This window comes from Narcine bancroftii, chromosome 8 (assembly GCF_036971445.1).
Source record: "Narcine bancroftii isolate sNarBan1 chromosome 8, sNarBan1.hap1, whole genome shotgun sequence".
Taxonomy (NCBI): domain Eukaryota; kingdom Metazoa; phylum Chordata; class Chondrichthyes; order Torpediniformes; family Narcinidae; genus Narcine; species Narcine bancroftii.
Window position 1 is genome coordinate 109,179,369 of NC_091476.1, and position 9,677 is coordinate 109,189,045.

The following is a 9,677-nucleotide window of genomic DNA, read 5'->3' on the forward strand; positions in this document are numbered from 1 at the left end:
AAATAGCAGCCTGATGAATTAATCCTTATCAATTTGTCTTCTTCTCTGATAATTGATAATGTGATTCAACAGGTCTAAACTAAGAAGTGTTTCCTGAAAAGAATATAATTTGGGTTGGAGTTTTCTGACTGGATTGGAATTTGATTTGACCGCAGGTTGAGAGGAGCTAAATGGATAAAGTTTTAATGTGAGTGAATCTCCTGAGGCTTGTGATATCTACACTGGTAATTGTAAAAGCATCCATTGCATTCCTACTACTGTCTGTAATATAGCATAAATAGATGGCAGAATTAGATTTTTACCTGTCAGAATTTTGTGCTTAGGAAATTATTTTTGTTATTAAGATTCAGATGTTTATTTATGTACCTACTTCAGCAAATTCAGGTATGACTTATTTGATTTTTTTCTTTTGAATGTGATGTTACTGCCAAATTAGCACAATGAATCAAAGCAAAAATCATACTTCCATTTATGTTTTAAACATATTTTGACAGATGATGATGTCAAGCTTCCAATGGACTTTATCATTGACAATACAATTTTGAGCAAGTTTTAAAAATTCAAATAGCCAAAAATCAAAATGAAAGACAAAAGATAAACACTGCCTTTACCTGTCAAAATTAGTCAAGGGAACGGTCAAATCCTGTGCTCCTCCCCCTGCCCCCACCCCACCCACTTTGCAGCTAACTTTCACCGTGACTTCAAATTCATTTGGTCCATCTCCAGCGACACTCTCCCCTTACTTGATCTCTTTGTCTCCATCTCAAGATGCAACCTTTCTCCTGACATCTTTTTCACAAACTTGTCAACGCCCACAACTACCTTAGCTACACTTCTGCACACCCATTCCCCTGTAAGATTTCTATTCCTTTCTCTCAATTCCTTGATATCTGTCATATCTGCTCCCAAGATGAGGTCTTCCAGTCTAGATCATCCGAGATGTCCTTCTTTAAAAAAAAACCATGGCTTCCCCTCTACCACTGTCAACTCAGCCCTTACCCACATCTCCTCGAGTTCCTGCACATCTGCCCTGGATCCCTCTTCCCTTAGATGCAACAAAAACAGGATTCCCCTTGTCCTCATCTACCATGACACCAGCCTCCGCATCCAACATATTATTTTCTGTAATTTCTATCACCTACAACATAATCCCACCACCAGACACATCTTCCCCTTTCTGCCCCTCTCCACCTTTGATAGGAACTGCTCTACCCGTGGCCTGTCCACTCCACCCTTCCCACCAAACAGTCATTCCAAGTGAAGCGCTTCACTTGTAAATCTGCAGGAGTCATCTACAGCATCTAACACTCCCCTTGTGGCCTTCTCTACTTCAGAGAGACCGGATGTGGATTGGGAGATCACTGGATGCCATTAACATCGATTTCTCCAGTTTCTGCTGGCCCACTCCCCGTTCTCCTCTTTAATTTGCTTATCGATGCCTGGGCTGGACCCTCCGGCTGATTACACTATAAAGCCAACCACATGTGAGTCATCTTCCTCTTTCTCTTCTGTGACGAACCTGAGCCCCACTCCAGATTGGGGACTGTGGGCAATGCCAGAGAATCATTGATTACAGTGTGCAGACAAAGGGCAGGGAGCTGTAGTATTGTGTGCCTAGTGTCCTTAGTTTAGTTAGATAAGAGCCAGGGATATCAAAGGGTGGTGGGTGTTGTATGTGATAACTTGATTACAAAACCCGTGAGTGGTTGAGAGTATATCATTTGATCTGGCGAGTATGTGTCTCCTACCCCTGTTGCAACTCCCTTACATGTGTCAATAAAACACTACTGTTCAATCAGCTGCATTCAGATTCGTTAACCTTGGGACTCATCGAACTGGTATCTCACACAATAGACCCTCATCTTCTCATTGCTGGTATTAGGCAGAAGGTTCAGCACCTCCATGTTCAAGAACAGTTTCTTTCTAATAACTTTTGAATCTCCTCTTGGTACACAGACTGCACAATTGCAAGCCACTTTTTTGCACTAGGATTACTATGAATATTTATGTTATCTTGTGTATTTATTATCTCTTTTAAGATTCATTCTTTTCTATTGTCATGTAATAACATAAAATTTCCTTAAGTCTACGTAACGCAGACAAAGATTAGCCATCAGCAGAAGTTGCCTGGCACCCTTTACAATCAGAAAAAGAGAAACAAAAGAACATCTTCCCAGAATTACTGAGTGTCCATGGATTCGCCTCCAGCACCCCCTACAGCCTCCACAACCACATGACCTTCAGTCCAAACCATTGTCAACCTGAGTTCCAGATCCAAACCTCTGACATGGTTAAGAACACCTCAATGCCCTCGGCACCCTCTCGCATCTCGGTTCCGATATCTGGTATCCCTTTAGTCAGTTTCCAGAAGTCCACAGCCTGGTATGAATCCCATGACTACAAATGCCAGCAGCCTGCATGGGTTCCTTGCCTCACGTCGTCAATAGCCTCTGTGTTCTTCAGCTTCAGAGCCCCTTGCTGATCTGCCGCTGTGGTTACCGACCTCGTGGTCATCTCCTCTCCTCTACTTCTCATATGGGGTTGTCTCCCTGTTTTCTGGTGCTCTGCGCCAGTCCTCCATTTCCCCAGAGTCTGCAACCCCTCAATGTGGCTGTCAAACATAGGCATCGCCATCCTGGGTCCAGACTTCACGGATGAGGATTTTAAAACGGTATGGAGCCAATGACAGTCAGACTGGCAATTGAATCCTGTGGGGAGTGCTGGCTTTGCTCCCCTCACTAGCGGAATTGCTGCCATTACTGTAGCTCCAATTGAAGTGACTTTTAACTTAATTAGTTCACCCATATAGATTTTTTCTTTCTAAGTAAGAATTTTGGGCAGTGTACAATGTGAATGCAATAAACTCATTATGTATGTGGGCTCAATTTTAACATTTAAGAAAAATTTGAACAGGTACATGGATGGGATGGATATGGAGGGTGCAGGACAGTAGGACTTGGCAGAACAATAGTTCGGTGCAAATTAGAAGGGCCTGCTTCTCTGCTGTAATGTTCTTATGGTTCTATAGCTTTATTGGGAGCAATACACAGTGGTTAATTAATCTACCAACACTCAAGTCTTTTGGTTGATGAAGGAAATCAGGGCACCCAGAGAGAACCTAAATGGTGTCATGAACGATGTGTACGCTCCAGAGAGGAAGCAGCAGAGATCAGGATTAAATCTACACTGGAGCTGTGAAGCACCAACTGTACCAGCTACACCACTGAGCTAGTCCAGATTATGGTTCTGGTCATAACTATGCTGAGAGTTTAGTTAGTTAAAGAATCTTATGGATATTTTCTGGTTTGACTGGCTGCTGAGGCCTTCACTTTATGAGATGAAATTCAGACTAGATCCATATGGGGGCGATAAACACCAAAGTGTATAACAGATCTTTTTATCCTTAAAAAGGAGCTTGTAAGAAAATTGTAAAGGACTTTTTTTTGTTGAGAATGCAATATTTTACTTTCTTTGGACATGCACAATATTTCATGTGCAAATAGCTGTCTTGGAGATTTATAATTTTTCTTGGTCCTTCAACAATTGCTAAATACTGGTGCTAAATTCCATATATTATTGACTTAAACCACACATGTCAAATTCTGGCCCGCGGGCCAAATTTGGCCCGCGATATAATTATATTTGGCCCGCAAGATCTTTTCAAAAATGTATTAGAGGTGGCCCGCCCTGCAGCGAGAGCCGATGCTGTTTTTTGGTAATGTCACCCCCACCATCCTCCCCCTTCATTGCACATCCTTCCCCATTGTAACACGAGAAGTCTGTCGATGTCATCAGCCGGCAAGCCAGTTGGAAGGCTCCCCGCACAACCAGTCACTTCTCCCACCTGTCGAGCAGTGCGGCGGATGGGCGAGCGCCTGTGATTGCCTGTCGGCACGACGGGCATGGTAGGCTGCGCACAGCCCCCGGGCAGCACGAGCCCCGCGCGACTGGCACCGGACAGCCCTTCCACAGCACGAGCGCACTTCTCCCGGTCGCCACGGCCTTCAGCGCTTGCACCCGCGCGGACCCCAGGGACGGCTGGTTCGGCCATGCACGTGAAGAGAGAGATGATGGTTGTCCGCAAAGGCTGATCGGCAGCGCGCTGGGCCTGAGTGGGTGGGTAAGCAGGGGTGGGCAGAGGGTGTAGGTGAGGAGTAATGGGCAGGGGAAGTTATGGTGGTGCGAGGGGCAGTTAGAGGGAGGGATAAGTAGAAGGAGGGGTGGATAGGGAAGAGGTAAAAGGGGAGGGGCAGGGCGAGTAGGGGAGGGGTGATTAGAGGGTGAGAGACGGGTAGAGGGAGGGACAGGTTGAGGGGAGAGGCAGTAGAGGGGCGTGTATAGGATGGGGTGGGTAGAGGCAGAGTAAGTGAAGTGAGTGGTGAGTAGAGGTTGGGTAAAGGACTGGTCAGGTAGAGGGATGGTGGGTCGAAGGTGAATAGAGGCCTAGAGCCTGAGGAGTGAGCAGGAAATGCTGAGTCCTGATGCAGGCCAAAATGGACACAGCCTGTGAATGCTGACTACATCTCCACAGGGACCAAATATGTTTCCCTCAGGTCAAGCAAAGGGTGAACTTGAGCTACCTACTCCTGACCTGTAACATTATCCTCCTAAAGTTATATCTTAAAGTTTAACATTACATATGTTGAAAGAAGAGAAAACATGCAGATGTTGTTGAAAATTTTCAATAAATATTTAGTTCGGACCTCGACTTAGTCCAAGTTTTTAATTTTGGTCCTCCGTGAATTTGAGTTTGACACCCCTGACTTAAACCTTCATAGCACTGTATTGAAAAATTAGTCAATATTCAGCCTGTATCATGAACAATGGTCGTATGTAGTTATGGTTTATAATTGCAATACCAAAACAACAGCTACCAAACTGCACCCTTGGTTGATTAATTAATTTCAATGATATAAACCTAAGTGGTTAAATGAATTGCATCCCAAACCATACAGTAAATTTTCCCTGCTTTCTGCATGAACATAAAAATTATCTGCTTTATTTTGTTTGTTATGCTTGTATATTATCCCTATTAAGTGTTATGTATGAAGGTTCCATTATTGTCTTTAATTTTGTCTACCAGAAGGCAGACAGAGAGTTGCCACTTGTCCAGCACCCCTCACAGAAACCTATAGCACCTAATGTTCCTAAGTGGTCTCCCCTCCAAGTACTAACAAAGCCTGAGTCTGCTTATCTTCAGAGATCAGACAACCTCAGTATTCAGGCTATTATTGTCTCACAACTCCTATTAAAAGGTCTTCCATTAACTTTTGTTATATCTAAATACACTTCTATTTGGATGCATGATTATGGACTTTTCATACTATTTGATTCATGCTAAGATTCAATTGTTTTATATCTTGCTCAGCTCAAAATTCCACTCCATTCTTAGGATCAAAAGCAGGCCAATCAAAACCAAACACGTCGGAATTAATTATTTAATTACACAAAGATTGATTGGTTCCTCGACTCTGTCCAGTGACATTGTAAAGTTTTTTTTATTAAACACACACAGAATTTTAAACATTTGGTCTTTGGCGGATGATGCACTGATGAGAAAGTGAGATAGAATTTGAAAAGAGCAATAGTGATTAGCTGGGTACAACATACAGATTACGGGGCAAAATAGCTTAACTGGGGGTATTGTAATTATTATTTATTTCACTAAAACCCATCACCTAATGGAAAAAGAGACTTCATGATGTCTTGTCTTGCAGAGAACTACAGTTTAGCATAAAAGATACCTGAAAGAGTGTTAAATCAGAATGGAAGAGTTATCTTTGGTGTTCTATTGAATGGCATTTGAATTAACAAAACAACAGACAGAAATGAAAATTGCTTGGACATGTGCAGATGGATTAGATATAATTGGCAGTGATTTGTTTAAAAGCAAATCATAATTCATTTGAAAAGAGATTTTAATGAAGTAATATGGAGGGTTGATGAGGGAAATAGATTTGATGAGATATACATGGACTTCTAAACGATGTTTGACAAGGTGACACATAATAGACTTCTGATCAAAAATGAAGGCCATGGAATAAAAGGGGCTATTGATAGAAAATTGCCCAGATCAGAGAAAACAGGGTGGCAGTAAAAGGTTGCTTTCTATACTGAGAGGATGTGTGCAGTAGGCTTGCACAAGGATATGTATCGGAAGTCCTGCTGCTCTTAAAGTAGAGGAATCCTGAACAAGACACAGCTTCCAAATGTGTACACAACACTTAGAAGCATAGTGAACTGTCATAAAGATAGGAATAGACTTTAAGCTAATATTGATAAGTTTTTGGACGGTTGTAGATGTAATAATCCAAAGAAATTTAGGTATCCCGTTCCGAAAAACCAAAATGATCCAAAAACGGACAACTTTTAGCGCCGACATGACCTCACATGGAAAAAATTTCAACACTTGACTTGCCTATATGGCACTCTGTTGGCACCAGTTTGATTACAATAACTAAAAGAAATCTTTGCTTCTGTCCAAGATGCCAAACAGAGCTGGGACTAAGTCTTCAGCATCAGCTGCAGCTGGTGTTGATGGTGACTCCATTCTCAACATCAGGTGGAGTGCCGTCTGCATTGAAGAAGTCGCCTCGGTCTCTTGGGCAGGAGCGGGGACCGTAGTCAGGGACTGGCGGCATTGGTTAGGAGGTGTCAGGGACCACCAGCAGACATAATTTAAAAAAAATATTTTATTAAACATTATTTCATGTGTATTTTCCACTTGTGGCGTCATGTCGTTGTTTGATTTTGTTGTGCAACCACTGATAAATTCTGCTGATGCTACTGTGCTGTTTTTGTTTTTTTAATTGGTTTTGTTTCGATAACAAAAAAAACCCTCAAAAACTGAACAATGTCTGGTCCCAAATGTTTCGGATATGAAGTACTATACTGTATTACATTTTGAGGAAAGGACACAGAGGGATAGAGAGACATTCAGGGCAGGGGTTTGATGGAAATTGGAGAAGATAAGGATAATGATGTTTGGTTGGAGAGTGCCCATGCTGAATATAAGGTGTTCTTCCTCCAATTTCTGGCTGGGAGTGCATGAGGACATGGATAGATTTATTGGTGTGGGAATGGTGTGTGGAATTAAAATGGTTGGCCACTGGGAAATAGTTGCTTTTGCAGCAGGTACAGCAAAGGTCTCACATCAACGTCCATGGCCTTAAGCAGTGTCAAACCAAGGCCATCTGCAAAGTGGAGGAATAAAACCTTATATTCCATCTGGACATTCTCCAACCAAATGGTATTAACATCGACCTCCAATATCCATTGAACTCTGTGAGCTCTGCTGCGCAAATAATTCTGATGCAAAGTCCACAGACTGTACAACAGGCTTTAATTAGCTTAAAGCTTAAATACACCAATCTCAGTGTACTGCTGGCTCCATGTGCCTGACTGTCCCCAAAGGGGCCAGCTCGAGTCTTTATATGGGCTGGTGATTGATGACGGCAGGTGGGGCCAGCCTCCCAGGTTGCTACCTGCAGGTACAGTGTTTGCCCCCTGCAGTAGGCTGGTAGGAGTGCACCCAGTGTGGTGGTTGTTTCACCACAAAATCCTCCCCAAGTCTCTCTCTCTCTCTATCACCCTACCCCTCTGTCTCCTTTCATCCAGCTCTCCACCCCCTTCCCTTCCCTCTTATCAGAGAGAAACCGTCACCCCTATCACTTCTCAGCTTTTTTCTTTTCTACCCTCCCACCTGTATTCACCTATGACCTCCTCCCTGTTAGCCTGTGCTCCTCCCCCATCCCTTCCTCCCTCCTCTCCCCACCCTCTTATTCAGACATCTGCCTGTTTTTTTGCTCCTACCATGATGAAGGGCTCAGGCCCAAAATGCTTGTTACCCTTTACTTCCCATGGATGCTGCATCCAGCACATTTATGCATTGCAACATATTTTTCAGGCAAGATCTCCGCTGAAAGAAACCATGTTAACTTCGGCCTATGTCATTCTTTCAAGTAGCGAAACCTCATTCTCAATAATGGACTCTGGAATCTTGCCTATCACAAGTCAGGCTAACCAGTCTATAGATTCCTGTCTTTTGCTTCACTCCTTTCTTAAAGAGTGGGATGATGTTTGCAATTTTCCCGTCCTCTGGAATCATTTGCGACTCTGGTGATTCTTGAAAGATTGCTATAAATGCGTTCACAATCAATTTAGCTACCTCTTTCAGACCCTGGGGTGCAGTTCATCTGATTCAAGTGACTTATCCACCCACAGACCCTTCAGCTTCCCAAGCACCTTCTCCTTAGTGATAATAGCTACACTCACCTTAGACATTGTCAAAATTCTGGCATATCACTCGTGTCTTCCACAGAGCAGACTAATGGAAAATGAAGTTCTTGACCTTCTCCACTACTGAGGCCTTGATGAGGACTGGGTTGCATTCACCTGACTTCCTCCTGAAGTCTACAATCATCTCCTTGGTTTTGCTAAAGTTGAGCACAAGGTTGTTGTCATTTTATCTTTCAATGAGCTGATCTAGCTCCCTCCTGTATGCTTCCTCATTGCCATTTGTGATTCTGTTGACTACTATGGTGTCATCTCCAGACTTGTAGATAGCATTGGAATTGTGCCTGGCCACACAGTCATGGGTGTATAATGAGTAGAGCAGTGGGCTAAGCATGCATCTTTGGGGTGCGCCTGTGTTGATAATCAGTGAGAAGGAGACGTTGTTTCCAATTTATACCGACTGTGGTCTTCCGTTGAGAAAGTCAAAGATCCACCTACAGTGGTGGGAACAGAGGCCTAGAGCTGTAGCTTCTTGACCAGCATTGAGGCACTGTAACTGTACTGACTGCAAGAGGTGCTTCAGCAGGTCTGAATTAACCAAAAAGAAAAATAAGCACGTACTTAGGAAGGGGGCTCCAGAGTTTTTTTTCCAGTGCCAGATTTACCATGGTGCAACTGAACTAAGGCCCCACAAATAGGGCCCCCTCCCAACAATAAATTAAATATATATATGTTATATTTAATATAGTTGTGTGGTCTGGCCTGGAAGAAAACTGAAATTTTAATCTATTATTTCACATTCAGCACTATTGAGTCTTAATGTCCTGTCAGTTAGTCGATAGAAGGGTCAAGGGGGGAAACCATTGTTGGGCTGCGCTTAGGGCATCAGTTGTCCTTAACGCGGTCCTGTGCTTCAGGCCATTTCTTGCAGCAGACAAAATGCAATTTCCTGCCAATGACAACAAATTGAATCTCAGTTGTGGTCTGAGATTTGACGAAGGATCTTCAATGAGAAACGTTGACTTTCTCTTTCCCCAGCGGAGTTTCTCCATGACTGCCTGCTTTTGTCTGAGCAGCGGATTTTGCGGTTGCGGAGACATTTCAGGGCGGGGGGGCCGGCCCACAGTTCCAAGCGGAGCTTCACTGGCCCTTGCCCACCCCACTCTTTTGTTCAGACGCCTGCCTGCATTCTCTCATACCTCCATGAAGGGTTGAAGCCCCAAACGTTGGTTTATTATTTTTTTTTAACCTTTGCTGCCTAGAAAGGACACAGTTTGTGCTTTTACTTCAACCAGTGTCAGCAGATTTACCTCGTCGCCCCTTGCCAGGGAAAGCGAAGGGGCCGGTGACCGACACACCCCTGGAAAGGTGTGAGAGATTCCACCGGGGAAGGGGGAGGCCCAGCAAGGCGGCGAGGGGCTGCGCGCGCGGCGGCCTGCACG